Source organism: Cebus imitator, unplaced genomic scaffold (assembly GCF_001604975.1).
Source record: "Cebus imitator isolate Cc_AM_T3 unplaced genomic scaffold, Cebus_imitator-1.0 Scaffold511, whole genome shotgun sequence".
In the NCBI taxonomy this organism is placed as follows: domain Eukaryota; kingdom Metazoa; phylum Chordata; class Mammalia; order Primates; family Cebidae; genus Cebus; species Cebus imitator.
In genome coordinates, this window is record NW_016107826.1 from 1256920 (window position 1) to 1277770 (window position 20851).

At 36.5% G+C, this 20851-nt stretch overlaps 1 pseudogene; it reads left to right on the forward strand.

The window, feature by feature from the left end:
- The first annotated feature begins 16858 nt into the window (after positions 1–16858).
- On the forward strand, positions 16859–18423 carry LOC108292876 (annotated as a pseudogene).
- The last annotated feature ends 2428 nt before the right edge of the window (positions 18424–20851 follow it).

Sequence of the window (20851 nt, forward strand, 5' to 3'; positions counted from 1 at the left end):
AAAACATTTGCAATGGCACACCTATCCTCTCATCCCTCTTCAATCCTGTCCACCACCAGAGAGTCATCAGTTTGATAATGCAGTACATTTTCTGGAGTTAAATTTTTTCCCCTCATAGTCTAGTGAATAAGCTTCTTAACCAGATTGGAACATATTACATACTTTGGCTTCCCCATCAAGCCTATTGGAGGGAATTCTGCATGCAGTGGTGAGACTTTCCGGACTGACACTACACAGCTAAGAGGTGATGTTTTCAGCTTGATCTCAAAGTTTGTAAACTGGTCTGTTTACAGGGAAGCAGAGGCATCCATGGTAGCTCTAGTGAATGCAGAGCTGTATCCAGATCTGGTAGAGTATCTTTGAACCTTTGAAAAGTCATTAGTCTTTCTCTAATAAAATTTTCAATTTCACCAGCTCAGAAAGACATTTCGTATCTTCGATCCCCAACTGCCTCACAACTTAAGTTCTGGTCAAAAGTAGATCTGTTCTATAGCCTGGCTATGGCAAAGGTCTATTTCCTCTGTATCCTCATTCATAACTTAAAATAAATAGTATAATATGCAATTTCTAATGGAAATATTTTCGGAAGGGCAAAACTCAAGAATTATTTTTTTTAGTTTTGATTAAAGTTATTAAAGGCATTCTACTGAAGTAAAATAAATTATATTTATACAATATTGATTGTTTTAATCTAATCATTTTATTTTTAAAATGTTGGTCAGTGCAGCTGTTTAGGCATCAAATGATCAGGTAGTGATGATTGTCTGAAACCTCAAAAAAATCAGTGCAAAAAGTTGTCATTTATTGTGTTCTGACTTTATGGAAGTCTCAATGAATGCTACAAACTTTTTTCCAAGTGATGTTTTACAGAATTGCTTTAAAAAACCCCAGAGGGTAAATAGTATTCTCAGAATAAACAGAAAAATGCTGACCTTGTCAGATTTGGCTGCTGAAAGCCAAGCTGTTTTAAGACTTGGAGGATCAAGGGTCACAGTTATAAACAACGCAGATAAAAAAAAGAAAAAAAGAGGAAGAAAGTAAGAAAGCTAGAAGGAAAAATAAAGTACAGTGAGGTACATCGTGAATATAAGTAATAAATACACTGATCTTGACAAAAAGGGAATGAGGTACGTATGTGGAAATATAAAATAAAAATAAGGCAAAATTTTTTTTTAAAACTCGCCATCCAAAACTACTTGAAAAAGATGTTTCTTAGAGTGTATTTAGAACCGGAAATGAGTCACTTTAACTTCATCTGTTTTTGGTTTCAGAAGGGGAGAAAGGTCAAAGCTTCTTTGTTTTAAGTGAGCTGGTCACTCCTTCTGAAGTGTAACATGATAGGGGTCAGGAGTCCTAATGAAACAGGCATTTCCCAGACACCCAGGGCTGCAGAAGAGGTCTCTATAGTGGCAGGCCAAGAAATGGGCTTCAAAAAGGTGTTTAAAACAAAGGCAAGGTGGAGCTTGACCCTTTCTTGACTTTCACCATATGGACAACAGGATGTAGAAATCAACCAGTTCTTTCTATATTTTCATAAATTATCGCACATTATAGCCCCACAACCAAACCATTATACTGCCATTCACACCTAGGCCCTAGACACAGAAATACATTTTATATGCTGCCCTGATACAGGTGATATTTTCTGTTAAGCCTAGAAGAACTGAAAAACTATTAGGAAGAAATTCTCATTGCTGAGACCGAAAGTACACACTTATAACAAAAAAAGTGACAGTTCTTAAACCTAACGGATTCAACATCCTTTGAATGGGAAGGTTGAAGTACAGTAAGTCCAAAACAGTGTCAGTCTCAAGCTGACCGAAGAGATAGATTTTAAGAAGTAAGCCCTATCTTTACTCTGAGCCTGGAAGGCCAAAACAAACTGTCTTCTTCAGCAAGAAAGTAAGAATAAATTTCTTTCTATGTCTTTACCAGATTTGTCAAGGTAAGAAGGTCTGGACTATGGGGAAGATGGAGTTTGGAAGGAAATGAGGCTTACAAATGCAGTTAGACACAGAGGATTTCTATCGCCTCTCTAGTTTGTTGGTGGCTGGCTCCTCCTTTGCTTTTCTCTTTTATTCCATCTGGAAGGTTCTGTTAGTGTACACCTCTGAACTCCAAACTAGCTGATCCTAACTTTGACTCTGCAATATTTTTTCAGGCCTGTTGTATTCCTGACCTTGCTTCCTCTGTGCGATATATTTACTCTAGGTCATCTCTACCATGCCTGTCACCATTTCGCTTAATTGTTGGGGTTTGATGTTTTTGACCTTGGGTTGAACCCAGGAATGAATAACTTCTCTATGCTGGTTCAGTGGCTGAACTATTAGTGTCTTTCCCTGACAATGTGCTTGTTTTCGGTGATTAGAAATGCAGCCTCCAAATAAGAAAAAAGGATAATGTTTGCATAGGCTGTGCTTAGTTTCAGGTTTTGGAAATGGAGATGTTCCAGCATAGATGCTTGTTCATAGAAGTGCTTCAAAATCGTATTTGGTGTAATGACACATCCTCTCTAAAACCCTATATAATTTTCTTCCACCCTGGTCCCTTAAGAGGACAGAGAAATGCTTCTCAGCTACTACATGCAGATCTTTACAGGTTATCAAGATTTTTCATATTTACCAGGACCCTGAAAACTTAATAGAGAAATTATTATCTCCAAAAGTTATACCACTAGCAGGTGGTAGGTCTGAAACAAACATCTATGCCTTATTGACTACAATATCAGTACTCTTAGTACCATGTTATGCCTCTCTCCCATAGTATTATAGGAATAATAAACCTATAGTTAAGGCATTGTAGAGCTGTATGAAGCCTTAAATGTCATGCAATTTACCTACATTGTTGTTACAAAAAAGAAAATTTGGCTCTGAAGAAGTGGCTTACACAGAATTATTGACAGAAAACATCATACCTTTTGACTTCAAATCACACACACACACACACCCACCCACACACACACACCCACACTGGAGAAGACAAAAGGAAAAGAGATTGAGTCAGAAACTAATAAAGGTTAGGAAATGCTAATCCAGCCAGGCGCAGTGGTTCATGCTCCTAATCTCAGCCCTTTTGGTAGGCTGAGGCAGGAGGATTGTTTGAGGCTAGGAGTTCAAGGAAACAGAAGTGAGAAAATTTTCAATACAGTCACTGGTTTCATGGTAGTAATGTTTAGTTAAAGGCTAGATTCTGTATGAAAAACTTCAAAATAATTATTTTATTTTTTCTTAACTACACAGACTATGAAAAAAAGCTAAGTTTTTCATAATTTTTTCAAAGCTGATGTCTTATAGCTTTTTAAAAAACTATTTATTGAATATCTTCTGATCTGTAAGACATTGCTGATGATATAACTCTGACCGCACATAGTGTTCATGCTCTAGGAATTCTTTGTGTCATAGGGAATTTGTGTCATAGGGAATTGTGGCAGTTTTAAGCCATGGCTACAATTCCTTGACACTCCTCCCATCAAAAGATGGGCTCAATGTTCCCTCCCATGCATCTGAGTGGGCCTGCAATACTCACCCTCTGAGGCTGAGTAATATAAGGTCATGCACTTGGGGGCTTGAGCTGGTAGGTAAGAAGCCCAACTACCATGACATCACCATGCCAGAGAGACAAGATACATATTCCATAGGTAGGCAATGGCACTCTTACTGATACTCCCACCCATGCCCAATATTCCCACTAGTGCTGCCAAGGCACCAAACATGTGAGTAAAGTCACTAATGGCTGGGCACGGTGACTCATGCCTGTAATCCCAGTACTTTGGGAGGCTGAGGTGGGTGGATCATGAGGTCAGGAGTTCAAGACCAGCCTGACCAATATGGTGAAACCCCATCTCTACCAAAAATATAAAAAAAATTGGGCGTGGTGGCATGTACCTGTAGTCCTAGCTACTCTGGAGGCTGAGGCAGGAGAACTGTCACCTACCCAGGAGGCAGAGGTGACAATGAACCTAGACTGTGCCACTGTACTCCAGCCTGGGCAATAGAGGAAGACTCCATCTCAAAAAAAAAGTCATTGACTTCCTATGTCCATCTACCAGGTCGATGCCACCAAGTGACTCTGTTGCTTGTTAGTGACCTGGAATAGAAGAATCACTCAGCTATGCTCTGTCCAAATTTTTGACTGACAGAAATTATGAGACATAATAAGGTGCTTGTTGTTCAACTTATTGTGTTTTGGGGTAGTTTGTTGTATAGCAAAAAACAATCAGAACAATGAAATAATAAATATATTTTAAGGAATTCATAAATAATAGAAGTAATCTAAGGCATGATCCATGATCTTTATGAATTTACAATTCACTGGGGGGATGGGTAAGAATCACTAATGAAGCAATTAGAGAGATCAATAAGAGCCAGAAAAATTAAGGAATTATAGGAACAAGTCAAAATGGAAATGGATCTCAGAGAGGCAAACACCCTAGTGACGGAGCTACTCAGGAGAAAACAATGATATTTAGTAAACTTTAAAACTGGTATTATTATTATTATAGTGATAATGATAGCAACAACTTATTTAGTGCTTATTATGAGCACAGAACTCTCCAAAGTTCTTTATATAGTATTTCAGTTGTCTTTTAATGAACTTTCAAGATATAAATTTTCATGCCTCTTGTACCGAGAAGGAAATAGAGCAGTTTCCCAGGTAACATAGGTAGTGTGACAAGACCGTGACAAAGCCATGACTCAAACAGACTATGTGTGACTCATGATTTTAACCACAGTTCTATACTACTCCTGTGAAATCACTTTTCACCAAAGTAAGAAATACAACTGTATTATACTCATAGCTTACATAGAACTTGATTTGTATTAACAAAATCCAAAATAAATCCTTTAATTTTTAGACACTTAGTAAGTAAAAAAAAAAAAAAAGGGGGCACATATTTTACCTTGTCTTGAGTCCACAATATAAATCTGCTTATTAAAATTCTTTTATCAATATTTCTGAAAAGTCATATAAACGTGTTTTATTTTGTAGAAGTTTCAATAACTCCCATTTTTTCAATTGCCACATTTTAGCTTTTTTTTTTTTTTTAATCTTTTGTTTTAATTGAGACATACCAATATTTCTAAAAGGTCCTCTTTTGGGAATCTTCCTTATAAGTCCTAAGAAAATACCCTCTGTTACATATGGAATAAGTGCCAGATTGATTATTTCGTTTGAAAGTATTTTAACCTCTATAAGCAATTAAACTAACATGAAATAAGTTGGAGTTCAAGTTTTAACAGACCAAAATAAATGAATAATCAAAACCATATTTTTTTTGTTTTAACTTAAAGAAAACACATTGAAAGGTGCAAAGATCTTCAGAAAAATAGCCTTTAAGTGACTGCCCGATACAGTTAGGATATCAGTGGCATGGGCAGTATTGTTCTCTGTGATTTAAAGTGTCAGTAAACACAGTTTCAATTCTGAAACCATAATCACAAATTTTATATTACTTTCTCTGAAACCTCCTCTCTCGGGAGGAGAAGGAAAAGCAGTACAATGTGCTCATTGAAGAAGACAGCTCTGGACATGCAGAAGAAGGAGCACGGTCCTGTGCAGCTTCATTCTAATGTAGACCAAACTACATGGCATTGTTAGTGGGAAAACTTCTACAAATAGATATAATGCTTTATCCAGGAAAAATGAAAAGAAATCACAGCATAGGAGTGTTTCAAAAGTAGAAATCTGTGATGCGTGTACACACACACACACACAAACACTCCCAATGTTAATGGTCTATATTTCATTAAATAATTTAATTAAGAATATTTTAAAATAGATTAAATTGTTTGTTGAAAGAAGTAAAATAGCTGTAGTTGTGTTATTGTTTGACAACATGGGTATTATAAACATTTGTTCTTTCATTATTTATTCTATTATATGAAAATATAAAAATTTATTAATTCAATCCTCTATTAGTTGGGCATAGATTATTTTTCTTTCACTAGTACACAGAACTCACTTGAATAAAAATTTGCTCACATTCATAATACCTTCTTTAAATATGTTTTTATAAATTAACTGACTGGGTCAAAGGCACATTTTTCAGACATTTCTTGCATATTGCTAATTTACCTTACAGGAAAGTTGTGCCAGTCTATAATCCCATAGCCTAAGAGAGCACCTGTATTTTTTCCATGGAATATAATAATTTAAGTTTTTATTCTCATGTGAAAAAATCTTAGTTTAAAAATATGTAAATTTACTAAACCTCATTCTTCCATATGTTGTCTTTTAATTTTCTAAATGAATTTTTTTCTGATACATTAATTTTTAACCAATTATTTCAATATGTTCCTTAAGGTTTCTCACTTTGCTGTTATGATAAGTCAGCTATAATTTCTTTGAGATTTTTATGGTTTAATTATAAAAATGCATTTTTAGCTCACCTTGATTTCATTTTGATGTATAGTGTTTGAAAAAAGCCTAGTTTTTTCTTTTTAAAAAAGGCACATTAAAAGCCATACATCCAAATGAAGTTTTTCTTCAAAGTCATTATCTTAGGTAGTTAATAGCATGTTTTAATGATACTCAGAACATATTTGTAAGTTTTCTCTAAAACTGTCTTTAATGCCAGTAGAAACTTGTAAAGCCACATAAACACACCACTCTGGGATTTATAACCATGCTTTGATTTTGATCAGAAGTGAAAAGACTCAGCTTGATCACTTATCTCATTCAGCAGACGTGGCTTTGATTGGCTTTCTGCTCTCTCTAAAAATAAAATCTGACCTCAATTGATGAAGATGCACCATCACTAAGAATATTTCAAAGGGCCTATACCAAAGACACCTAAGAATTCCTGAAAGAGGACTTCCAAAAATATTCTGAACAGTGGAATAAGAGTCTGTCCACTTATAGTGACTAACTTGAAACTAGCAACACTCATTTTATTGTATCCATTCTGATTTGGTTGTTTAAACTTTGTTTTCATTATTTAATAATTTTACTCTTTATATTTCCTCAAAGAATCAACTTGCTAAGTGAGTGATCTTGTGTATTAAACATCTCTAGTGTGATTTTAAGGTGTTAATATACTTTGGAAAAACAAAACAATTCAAAACATATTTTTACCAAAGCAGTATGTCTGTGTTTTTTAACCAGTAGACCTTGAACATATATAGCACAGTATCTCACACATAAGAATACAATTACAAACTATATTCTTATTAAACATATGTTCTTTTTTTAGTACATTTAGTAATGAGAACTAATAGTAAACATAGGACACAAATAATGCATAAAGCTAGTTAATAAAATATATATTTTAACAATACTATTTTGGGTAGAAACTTCATTTCTAGAAATGCCAAATAAAGCATAGGAATATGTTCTAAGATTTCAGGAAAGGGAAGAGAAGTTTTATTCAAAGATGACAAACTAGTGGACCTAAATTCTTCCCATGCATTTAAATTTATTTTTCTTTAATGTAAATGCTATTGAGTGAGCCCTATACCCTGAACTCACAGTTGGACTCTTACATGGGCCCTAAGGTATTTGAGTTTGCAGTTTCCAAATTGGAATTTTCCAAAAACATTAAGCACAAATTAAACAAGTAAAATGTCATAAATTTGAGAATTTTTTTCATTCTTTTGAGAAAGAGGCTATGACTAAAAAAGGAGAGTACAGGATTTATCTTTTAGGTATGAAATGAAGGATTTATTGATTCTTGATTTTTGGAGTACTGTAACCATATGAACTATAACCACTTAATCCCTTTGTGGAAGTTCAAGCACATCTCAGACTTAGGAGTCAATTTTCTTTTTTGATCAGGGAAGTTTCGGGAGCACCAGGCCTAGAGCCCAGACAGAATCCCCCTGGCCATCCCTGCTTCTCTTCTCACTCCTAGCATCATTCTGCACCTTGAATGGGCTTGTGTGTCCTTGGATGGATATTATAATCATATATCCAAATTCAAGCTCTGTCCATCTTTCCCTTCTCTCCAACAGCTGCCTCACAGGTACAGCTCAGAACCAGTGGAGTTCCCACAGGTGGTGCTGTCAGTTTCCTTACGATGAACCAAGAAATTGTTCTTCAGGCCCTTGAAGTGGGCTGAAGGTCATTTGAGCAGAGTCTAGAAGGATGAGTGCAGGTTCTAAATGGACATATCTTCTTAGCATGGTGTGGAAGGCTAGACACAGGGCCCAGATGACTTGTCTCAGCAGAATATACTCCTTACTCCATGGGAAACAGCATGGCTGGAGAAAGGCCCAGAGGCGTTCTCTAAAGCACAGGATTCAGAGCATAGGCCCTTCTTGCTTCAGTACAACTCTTCTTTATTTTATTTTTTTGAGATGGAGTCTTGCTCTGTTGCCCAGGCTGGAGTGGAGAAGTGTGATCTTGGCTCACCACAACCTGGGTTCAAGCGATTCTCCTCCCTTAGCCTCCCAAGTAGCTGGGATTACAGGTGCCCACCACCACACCTGGCTAACTTTTTTGTATTTTTTTAGTAGAGACAGGGTTTCATTATGTTGGTCAGGCTGATTTCAAACTGCTGACCTCAAGTGATCAGCCAGTCTTGGTCCCCCAAAAGCTAGGATTACAGGTGTAGGCCACCTCAGACAGCACGAGTCTTCTTGTTTCAAAGAATTAGAATCCTACTCTTTGTTCTCAAACCAGCACTTTCATTCTGCTGTGTTCTCCCCAGACACCAAGTTTTGCCTGGGACCCTCATTGTAAAGATTATGTCTCCACTTCTTTCTTCTGATTACCTGGATTTAATGGGGTCTTAGTGCCTTCTGAACTTATTCTCCCTAAGTCATTAAAAGGCCATTTCAAAAAGAGGCCTGTTGTCCTTTCTGAGCATATATACAATTATCCTAAACAAAGTTCAGCAGATTTACCTTCAGAGTTGGCCTTACTCTCAAAAGCAAAGCCAACTTACCTGGAGATGCCCAAAATTCCTTTAATGGAGATTTAGTCCTTTATTCCATAATTAGGAACAAAAGGATTAATATAACTAGACCTGACTGTGGTTAGACACTTCTGGAAACTCATTCACACTCAAGGGTCATTAGTCAGTCAACCAGTTAACACCTATAAATGGCAGACATTAGAGCCCTTCCCATTTCGATGAATGGGTGGGGGCAGATAACAGAAAGAATATTAGAAAATCAATGCTTCTGCATATGCCGGTAGACTAACTACTGAGATGAGGAAAGAGGAATTTAAATGGAAGGTTGAAAGCTTAGAAGACACTGAAAACTTCACAGATTTGCCCATCTTGTCATTACCAGACTGAATGTGGAAAAGCCACACAACTCTCTAAGGACATAAGATTCAAGGAACATAATCTACAGATGATTAGTCAGTGATGCAATCATGTTTGAGGAAGAGACTATCACACTACAGATTCTGCAGTGAGGAGGCAATGCCTACCTTTGATTTACATTTTGAAGCTTGAATGCATAGGTGTAAAGCAGCTATTCACATTGTGTGGAGTCTGTGGGTAAGTCACAAATGGAAGCATGAAACCTAAACTGTGGTACCGTGACTAAAGATCTTGTGGTTACTCCTTGAATAGTTACCCATTCTCTGCTCTTATATTTACTTTGGCATCTTAGGGCTAATCCATTTTATAAAATAAAAATCATAGCATCTAACAATTTTTGAACAAAGTCTTGGGCTATACAAGCTATTTGGATTGCATTATTGAATCCTTATATCAATCCTAGGCAACAAGTTTGAGGAAACTGAAGGGTAGAAAATTTACTAACATTTGAAGGTCACAGGAGAACCTGACAGGACCAGAATTCTAATCTGGGTGATTTGATCTCATGAAAGCTCATTGAAATTTTCATTGTTCCCTGCTAAGCATAATAGTAAGAGCTATACCTGGCGATTTCTTCTATAGTTTTCTGCTCATGTCATTGTTTGCTTTAGGACTTTGGGTTGAAGAGAATGTTTTGCAACAGTAAAGGGATGACTAGGTAAGTATCATTATTACCATTACCTACGTTTTGACTGTTCTGAGTATAACATGTTTTCAGCTGATGTGACTGTTCAGTAAGTGAGATAAAAATAAGTGGTACAGAGCTATCCTTTAACATGGCTGCCAATAAATGAATGCAGCAAGAAACTGAATATGATCTCCTCCTAGGAAACCAAGCAGAACCACTTACTTGAAATGCCTGCTTTGGAGAACATGAAAAAGTTTGATTTAAACCTGTTTTTCACAGAAACTTTGCAGGATTTTATTCAACATGAGTAAATAAGCTAATATTTTACTTATAGTATAGCCTACTTCTAATCAAGCCATATTAGAAGTAGGCTATACTGATAGAACTTTCAGGGGAAGGAACATTTTTTCACAGCGGCCTCACTCTTGGAACTTCAGCAAATACTACAGTTATGGTGGGCATTAAAGAGTTATTTAAAAGTGGCTGTTAATTTATTAATTACCTTGGTTATTAATTACACAAACATTTATGGAACAATCTATGAACTTGATGATGTAAAATTTACTATCCTTTGTTCTATGTAAGATACAGATATTGGCCATGTAAAGGCTAAGGTTTCTTGGTTGTATCAAGAGAAACCAGCTGAAGCTAACATTAATTTAGGGGGAGTCGTTACAAGGATACATGAAAACCTGGAAAGAAAGTATACAAAAGCTGAGGAGATGATATTCTAATAGGCCATGGAACTTTTCCTTTTATTGTTGTAGCCATGAATACCAGCCTAGTGCCTGGCACTTTGTTTACAGTTGCAGAATAAATTAAGGGCTGAGCCAGGAACAGAAAAATCTGCATCAGGAAACCCAGAAAGTGACCAATTTCCACGCTTCATTGGTTTATCTTTGCATTTGTGACCTCTCTACTCACTTGACAGAGAATATGACTGCTCTACTGTGCCTGGAGTTTGGATATTACAATCCACCTATTCTTCTTAACTATATTTAATTCTAATAGGATTTAAGAGGTTGCCCAGTTATAAGAATTGGGTTACCGTTAGGGGCCAGGTGTGAGAAGACGTGGTTAAAAAAAAAAGGGCTACTGGAGGCTTACCCTAGAAAGAAGAAAGCAGTTCTAAAGGTGATGTTTATTGCAGACTTGGCAAATAACTTAGAAAGTGTTTATTCCAAACTAAAAATGGACACTGCGGTAGCAGAGCCTTTAGATATGTACATAAATATATATTGTTTCTCAGTGTTCTACATTTGAAACATCTCACTGTATTTATTCTCCCTGCAAATGTGCTGCTCACACCCGTGTTTTTAATAACCTCTTATAAACTGATAATTTTTAAATCTGTATTTTCAGCATAGACTTCTTTCCTGAGATACAGGCCCCATATAATACTTCTCAACAATTTTCTATGCATGTCTCTAAAATATCTCAAATTCATATATTCAAAGCTGAAATCATCTTCCCTTCAAAATGTGTACCTCCTTCAGTATTCTTTCTCTTAAGCATGTAAAAATAAATATTTTTTAAACCACAGCAAAGACCATGGCAAATATTGGCAAATCACTCTCATTAGAGGCAAAAATGTGAGAGTACAAAAAGGGCATCTTGGAAATTAGAACAGAAAATTAGAATCTGAAAACTGCCAGTAATACCACACATTAATAAAATGTGTATCCTACATAGTCTGAAAACAATGTATACTTGGGAGTCCAAATAAATTAATTTGGCTACTGGAGTAAAACTTAGCAGTAGGTTAACTATACATCCTGGTCTTCCTGAAATAGTTTCAATTTATTTTATGTTGGCCCAGCATCCTGTCTGGTTTCATATTTGTTTCCAATGTTTTATTTATAATGAAGTATTAATTAGCAGTTTAATTAAAGCAGTCTTGGGTGGGCTCAACAGAACTTCACTTTTTTCTCCAAGCTTCTGCCATAGGCTTGTCCACTAATGTGTAAGATGCATGTACAGTGAACAGAGTACTCTCTCTAATATGTGGTAAAATAAGATATGGCTAGTGATTACCCATTTCTTTTTACTAAACTTTTTCCAGACACAATATGGCTATATTCCCATTTCATCCCAGGGCAGATAACTCCATGTGGCATCAAGTGGTAATGGGAGCAGGTATTCTACCCTAATGCCCTTGATGACACTTGCTATATTAATCAATTGTGCTGGGGCCCATAGTGTGGTTGATGAGATGTAAAAAGACATCAGTCAGTCAGTGGAGTCAATAGGAAACATAGAAATTAAAGGCTGAGCAGCCCAGACATGGAGGACATAAAGAGTAAGTTAAATACTGTTTCTAGAATGAGTTTAGTGCTTATGTATGATGCAAATCTAACTTCAATTGTTTTATTTTTGGTAATACCTTTAAATGTTGCAATATATTCTCTTTTAAGCAAAAAATTAAATTGAAAATATAAAACTACATGTTTACTGAACAAATAAGTACTGGTTTTCCATATTTTAAGATATTTTGATGTTGAATATATAACTTGCACAAAATATTTGTTGACATTTGCCATCAACCATCATCAGGAGACATAACTGAACATATGTAAATAGAAGATGACAAATTCGCTAAGACAGCATCATTGTGTACTACAAAAGTTAATACATCTCTTTCAGAGAGTGTGTCCAAAGAAAACTGTTTAACATTAGCACACATGTAGCTAAGTGTGTTTTTGTATCAATCTTTGAAATGTGACATTTCATTTAGATTAGATGACTGCTCATCTCAATTAATTTCACTTATTTTGATCCCAACATTTCTTTTGCATATAAAATAAAGTGATAGCTATTATTTTTGACCCATTAGTAGAAGAAAAATTGCATGAACAAGTAAATGATGTCAATTTTATGTCATGTCATCAGATACTTCAAATAGAAAATTAATTCCAAAAGTGGTTTGATTGTTTCTTCATCCAATTCATGGAATCTAAGTAAAGCTTTTGAAAGTACATTTTGTCATAGATGAAGCACATGACATTATTGGAAATGCAATTATAAATATTTTACAAATAAAAACAATATTATACAATAAAGATAAAATTATTTGTTTTTGCAGTGATCAGAAGTCAACAAAACTTGGAGTAGTGCAGCATCACAGTAAAAACCATGCTCAGAACAAACTAAGAAAGGTAGAGGCAGGAATATGTATTTGGAATTGATCATGGGTACATTCATGGTTATGTATAAACAGGCTTATATATTCTACAAATCAAAATGTAAGTGGTAATTTTTAGAAATAATTTTATTTTTGAAGTTCATTTTTGAAGAGAGCTATTTTATAGTTCCATCAATAAAATAAAAACAATGAATTCATCAATGTGAAATAATTTTAAAATTTTATAGTTTTCATTATTTTTTGCATTCTCTCTGGCTGTTAAATCTATCTTGGTCTGGATGATCAGTTATATGGTTATTCTACCTTTTTAAATAGAAGCGTAAGTATTGCCCATCCATTGAACCAAGACATAAACCTGAAAGTCATTTGAGACTCTTCCCCCTTACTGAAACCTCCAGTTACTAAGTAATCTTGATGAACTAAGTTCCAACTTCTCTGTTACTATCTGAGTTCAATGCTTTAGCGTTTATCTCCAAAATTACTTCAAAAGACCTCTGCCTAGTCTCACCATCCCCAACCTTTCATCCTTTCAATCCATCCTTCATACTTCTGTCAAAGTGATAGTTCCTTAAAATCCTTTGAACATTCTCAATTTCCTACAGAATGAAGTTCAAACTTCCTATCAGAGAAGGTTTCTGCCTACCCTCCACAGCTTATTTCTTACCTCTTCCCTCCATGTTTTATCTCTTTACTCTTGTTTTATCTATGCATCAAATACATTATCCTCCTTTAGGACATGAGCAGATGAAATGTGCTTAGCATATACATATACATATACATATACATATACATATACATATACATATATATTTTCTTCTTCTTTGCATGGCTGTCTTACCACAAGGTACCTTCCTCTACCATAGGAGTTAATATGTACTGTACTTAACTACACAACAGTTGTTAATTTGTTATCTTCCTCTCTAAACTGAGTTTTTTGAGAACACAAAGTCTGTCATTCCTTCCATATTCTCAGTACTAAAAGTATTCCCTTACACATCAGAGACATGAAATAGACGTGCCTTGAATACAAGGTAATGTAAGATTGATTCAAGTCCTGAGGCACAGGTAAAGTCTTATATTTAAAGAAGCAAAGGGATAAATTATTTCCAGTTAGGAGGAAAGAGGGTGAGAAATATTTGAAAGATCTAGATCAAGATTCCTGAATGACAGCCATCCTTAAGTTTAGACATTATTTTCTTGATAATGATAAGTATTCTGAGTTTTTGAACAGGAATCATTTGTCAACCTGAAAACTATATATGAGACGGTTTGCACAGAAGGAAAAAAGGAACCTAGTTAGAAAGTTATTGGACAGGCTAGGTGAACGATAAGCAGGGCTCTCCTGGAACCAGCTTGTACTGGTTTGTGAGAGCCAATTGCTAAGTTTTTGGAAACACTGTGAGCCAGTTTTTACATATAATCATTATTAAAAGCTAAATTATGTAAACTTATAATTAAATAGTTTATATTTTAAAAGGTAATAAATAGCCCTGAACTACTCATTTCATAATTATTTTACTGCTATCTATGTGCTCAAGATAACATGTATTTGTATGGTGGAAATAATATAATATGGGATACTAATGTACATTTCTTCCAAATTCAGTATTTAGTAACATTGTGATGGTAGCTTGAAATTGGTCATGATGGGTGTATTTACACTACAGCAATTGACAAATGCTACAATCATGACTTGAGTTATTGTTTTGTTGATTGTCTAGATTCAAGGAAAAAAGAAGATAATCATAATAATATAGATTAAAAACAAAACTGTATCATGTTTATAGCCAATCATTTATGAGTAGCACAAAAATTTATGGAAACCTTCTATTATAATATCAAAAATTATTATCCAGATGTTGCTCATATCATTATTGAATGAATGAAATTTTAACACATATATTTATATTTTCACCTTATGTTAGAACTGCATTTATTCATCAATTGCAGCCATAAGGTTGGTTGCTATAGGTACAGGAGTTGGCAAAATTAACAAAAACATTGTGTGAGAATTAATTGGATTTATAAAATTTACATTAAACAGTATTGGGTATTTTATTGTAAAATACGTGTATATGTATGCAACAGTATTGCATATATATATTTAAATTGTGAGCTACACATCCTTTATATCAATACAACAAAATATATTGCTGTCATTTTTTTTTTAAGATTGAGTTTTACTCTTGTTGCCCAGGCTGGAGTGCAATGGTATGATCTTGGCTCACTGCAACCTTTGCCTCCCGAGTTCAAGCAATTCTTTTTTCAAGCATTTTTTTTTAAGATGGAGTTTTACTCTTGTTGCCCAGGCTGGAGTGCAATGGTATGATCTCGGCTCACTGCAACCTTTGCCTCCTGAGTTCAAGCAATTCTCTTGCCTCAGCCTCCCAAGTAGCTAGGATTATAGGCATGCACCATTATGTCAGGCTAATTTTGTGTTTTTAGTAGCAGGGTTTTACCATATTGGTCAGCCTGGTCTTGAATTCCTGGCCTCAGGTGATCACCTGCCTTGGCCTCCCAAAGCGTTGGTATTACAGGCGTGAGCCACCGCGCCCAGTCATTCAGAAATCTTGATCTGGATAATTAAACAATAATGAGCATATGTATGTTTTTATATACACGTGCAGGAATGCTGATAGTTAAACATTTAGCATCACACTGCTGGTAATATGACTTTAGTAGAAGAGGTGGGGAGAAAAGGATACTTTAAAAAATATTTGGAGGTATAAAAACTGATTAAATGTGATTCAGAGGTAAATATGATTTTGAGGTCTATTGACATACATAATTTGTAGAAATATAAGGCACAAAAGAAAAGATCAATGAAAATTAATGTTCAATTATTGATTGTTGAGGCTTCCAGTGGGATACGCTCAGTAGATGAGGGTGAAATATTTATATCAAGACATGTACAGATTTGGGAGTTACTTCTGTGCCCTCAAAGTCATTGTAAAAATGACAAAAGAAAGAAAATGGCCTAGAAAAATTTTTGCAAAAGAAAAAACAATATTAGGGGAAAGGAGGAAAAGGATATGCAGAGAAGGAATCAGAATTAACCAGAGAAATAGGAAGAGAACTGGAAAACTATGGGGCCAGAGAAGACTGGTGAAGAGAGAATGTCAAAAGGGACCTTATTTAATATCGATAGAGACAGTAACACGCAGAATTAATCATCAGACTCTTGCTAGCGCTTTGTTTGAAAGCAGCAACCTAGAGGGGAAATAAAAGGATTTAGTTTGGAACAGGTCAGCATAGTGCACAGTAAAAGAGCGTATGATGTAAACGTTCTCTAAAAGAATCAAGAGCACCCACGTAATTTCCGTTTCAGAGAAACTGCCAATTGGATGGCTGTAGGTTTGTCCTTGGGAGCTATCCTTCCCCTCTTTCAGTTTTAGAGCTACTAATCCCCAGTAAAACTCTAGAGGGTTACATTTAGATTATCTTGGCAGAATCATGAAGGTAGGCTGTAAATTCAGAGACCAGAAGAGTCCTTGAGAGAATTTGCATGCCAGATACCTCAAAATGGAGTCACAGCAGTTGGCAACTTCTGGTATTAGGAGATCTCAATTATTCACGTGATAGCAAAATCCAGAAGTTAATCCAATTGCTTACAAGAGAAAAGCCACATGGACTGCATACCTAACACAGATACATACTGAAAACTGTAGTGAAAACTTTATTTGATAAGTGCTGTAACAAAAAGTACATGTGGGCATGGGTCACCGTGGGTTGCTGAGTAGCCAGGACACAGAGAAGAGAGGAAGAGCAGCGGACCACTGAGTAAACTTCCGAAATGATACCCACACCAGCTATCACCCACATCAGTGCCTGACAGGTGATTGCTGAGGCTGGAAGAACCACCCTGGGTCTCCATGGCATGGAAAAGCTTATTATGGATGGCAGAGGCAAAGCAACAATCTCTAATGATGGGGCCACAATTCTGAAACTTTCTGGTGTTGTCCATCCTGCAACAAAGACTTCAATGGACATTGCCAAATATCAAGATGCCGAGGTGGGTGACGGCACCACCTCAGTGACATTGCTGGCTGCAGAGTTTCTGAAAGAGGTGAAACCTTATGTGGAGGAAGGTTTGCACCCACAGATCATCATTCAAGCTTTCTGCACAGCCATCCAATTGGCAGTTAACGATAACCAAGAAAATCACTGTGACCACGAAGGCAGAAAAAGTGGAGCAGAGGAAGCTTATTGGAGAAGTGTCCCTTCTCTGAGCTCCAAGATCATCTCCCAGCAGAAAGCCTTCTTTGCTAAGATGGTGGTTGATGCAATGATGATGCTTAATGGTTTGTTGCAGTTTAAAATTATTGGACTCAAGAAAGAACAGGGTGGAGCCCTAGAGGATTCCCATCTGGTAGCTAGCGTTGCATTTAAGATTTTTTTTTTTATGCTGGGTTGGAAATGCAACCCCAAAAGTGCCATAATCCCAAGATTGCGCTTTTAAATGTTGAGCTTGAGTTGAAAGCTGAGAAAGGTAATGCTGAGATCAGAGTCCTCACAATTGAGGATTACCAGGCAATTGTTGATGCTGAGTCGAACATTATGACAAGTTAGGGAGGATCCACCATTCTGGAACCAGAAGTATCTTGTCCAAACTCTCCATTGGGGATGTGGTCACCCAGTACTTGCTGGTAGGGGCAGGCTCTGTGCTGGCATGTACCTGAAAAGAATCTGAAAAGGGCAATGATGGCCTGCAGAGGGTCAATCCAGACCAGTGTGAATGCTTTGTCAGCAGACCTGCTGGGCAGCTACCAGGTGTTTGAGGAGACTCTGACCGGAGGTGACAGGTACAATTTCTTTACTGGCATCTACAAGACCAAGACATGCACCTTGATCTACTGCACTTTATGGAGGAGACAGAACAGTCCATGCATGATGCCATCACGATTGTCAGGAGGGCCATAAAAAATGACTCAGTGGTGGCTGGTGGTGGGGCTATGGAGACAGAGCTCGCCAGGTACCTGTGGGATTAGCAAGGACTATTCCAGGCACACAGAAGATGGATTGGGGCATATGCCAAGGCCTTGGAGATTATCCCAAAGCAGCCGTGTGACAATGCTTTCTTTGAAACCACAAACATTCACAACAAGCTGTGGGCATGGCACGCACAGAGAGGCACCTGCTATGGCATGAACATCAACAATGAAGTCATTGCTGACAACTTTGAGGCCTTCGTGTAGGAGTCAGCTATGGTGCAGGTCAATGCCTTGAAAGCAGCCTCTGAGGCTGTGTGGTAGTCATGTCTGTAGATAGAACCATCAAAAATGACTCAACTACAGATGCTCCCCCAGCAGCTAGCTGGGTGGAGGACACAGTCGCCTCCATCGAGTGGCATCCCACCCATTACAGAATTGGCGGGAAGGATAGCTGAGATGGCTTGGTTAATTGACGTTACAAGGACAGGATAGTAATTGGCCCACTCTGTTCCCACTGGAGGTTATTTAAATAAAACTTCAGGCTTGGGGGAAATAGTGCATTTGGAAGGAAAGGGGTAGTAAGCTCTGCAAGCTGTCTCATCATTTAGAGGGTTATACCATGTTCAACATCAATAATAAACATGCTGTACTATTAATGGGGCAACTCTTGGTATTTACTTTCCTTTCAACACAATTAAAAATTGATAAGACAGTTATATCTCGAAACATACTATGTCCCTTAAATACCTATAAAGAACCAGAGTTTTCTAGAAACTAGGGGACTGGGCTGAGGTCATCCCTCCAGAGATTTGGGAATTTGTATTTCACACATTTGGAAGATATTACACACATTTGGAAGATATTACCTTGATAATCTACTCTGAGAGAGTTTTCCCTACAGAATTAGATCTCTAGAATTGACTTGCATTTTATTGGTATTGCTCTTAATATTATAATTTGATACTTTCTCTAGACTTACAAAGGTCACCTGATATATAAAGTAATATATATTTGTGACTGACAAAACTATAAGAGTATGAGTATATAACTGCATAGTAATATTTTTCAATCCATAAAAATATTTCTCTGTGTGAGTCCAAAGGCAAGAAGAGTGTTGTATAACGTAAGGGGGTGTCAAAAATTAGACTATTGTATTTTTGGTAATTTCACACCAAAATGTGTTGCAGTTGCTCTCTCTCTCTCTTTCTGTTTCTTTCAACCTCGTTGAAAGTTTGCTCATTTGGTCATTTCTTACCTCAACACACACCCCCACATCAAAAACAAACAAACAACAGATAAACTGGTTCTTAACACAAACCTGGTTAATCTTCAGCTCTGGGAAAGTGGACACTGTGCTCTGGTGTAAGGATGTCTGTATAATAATTGTGGCCTGGCAGATATAATGAGTGGCATGTCCCTCACCAAAATAGTTTCACATGGTATGTGGAGCTTTCTTTTTTCTAGCTTAACTCTGAAACTTTTCTTAAAATAATCTTATTGATGTTATGAACTGAAATGTATCCTCCAAAACTCAGTTAAAAATTTAAGTCCCAATGTAATACTATTGGGAATTGAGGCTGTTAGGAAGACATTAGGCTTAGATGAGGTCATGAGAGTACAGTCCCCATGATGAGTTTAGTGTCCTTATAACAAAAGGAAAAGAGAACAGAGCTCTTATTCTCTCTGTTTCTCTTTCTCTCTGTCTACTAGGTGTGGACACAGTGAGAAGGCTGTTGTTTGCAAGCTAGGCAGAGCACTGTAACCAGAGAAATGAACTGTCTTGCACCTTGATTTTGGACTTCCCAGCCTCCAGAACTTTGAGAAATAAATTTCTATTGTTTAAGCCACCCAGTCTATAGTATTTTGATATGACAGCTCAAGATGACTAATACAATAGAATATTTGCTAATTGAGATAACTCTGATAGTTTTCAGAGTGCTCATGGGGCTGCCACAAAAAATATGATAAACTGGGTGGGTTATAATAAAAAACATTTATTCTCTCACAGCTTAGGAGGTTAGATGTCCAAAATTATGGAGCTGGCAGAGCAATGCTCTATCTAAATGTTCTAGGAAAGAATTCTTTCTTGCCACTCTCCAAGTTTCTAATGTTCCTTGGCTTGTAGCTGCGTCACTCTGATCTCCGCCTCCATCTTCATATGGCCTTATTTTCTGTGCATGTCTCCGTGTGTCTATCTTATAAGGATACTAGTCATTGGACTTAAGGTTCATCCTAATCCAGTATGTCCTCATTTTAACTTAATTATATCTACAAAACCCTATTTCCAAATAAGATCACACTCTGCGGTTCTGGGTGGCTATACATTTTGGGAGGATACTATTCAATCCCCTACAGCTGATAGTGAAGTACAAATTTTCAGTAAATATTAAATTACTTCTAAAAATTACAGATGTGAATTTTCTAAGTAATAAAAATTATATTCTGATTTATTTTGTATCACATCCTAACTCATTTTTTTCCATTTCATTTAATTTCTCTTTCCCTCATTGCTCCTGTCTCAGAAGGCTATGGCTTACCCAGGAGAAACGATAAACTCTCTCTTGTGGTTGATATTTATGGGAATGCAAGCTGACAGGTAAGCTGATGCACTCTTTCTTAAATATTTAACCCACAAATGTAGCCAGACACTTGAAAAAAATCTATGTTTCCTAGCTGGTGTGGTTATATTAATACCAGACAAAGTAGACCTCCAGACAAGGAAAATTGCCAGAAATAAAGAGGATATTTCATAATGATAAAAGGGTCAATTCATCAAGAAGACATATCTTAAATGTGTATGTGCCTAATTAAAAAAGTTTCAAAATCTGTGAAGCAAAACAAGATATTCTCAAATCCATAATCACAGTTGGGCATTTTTA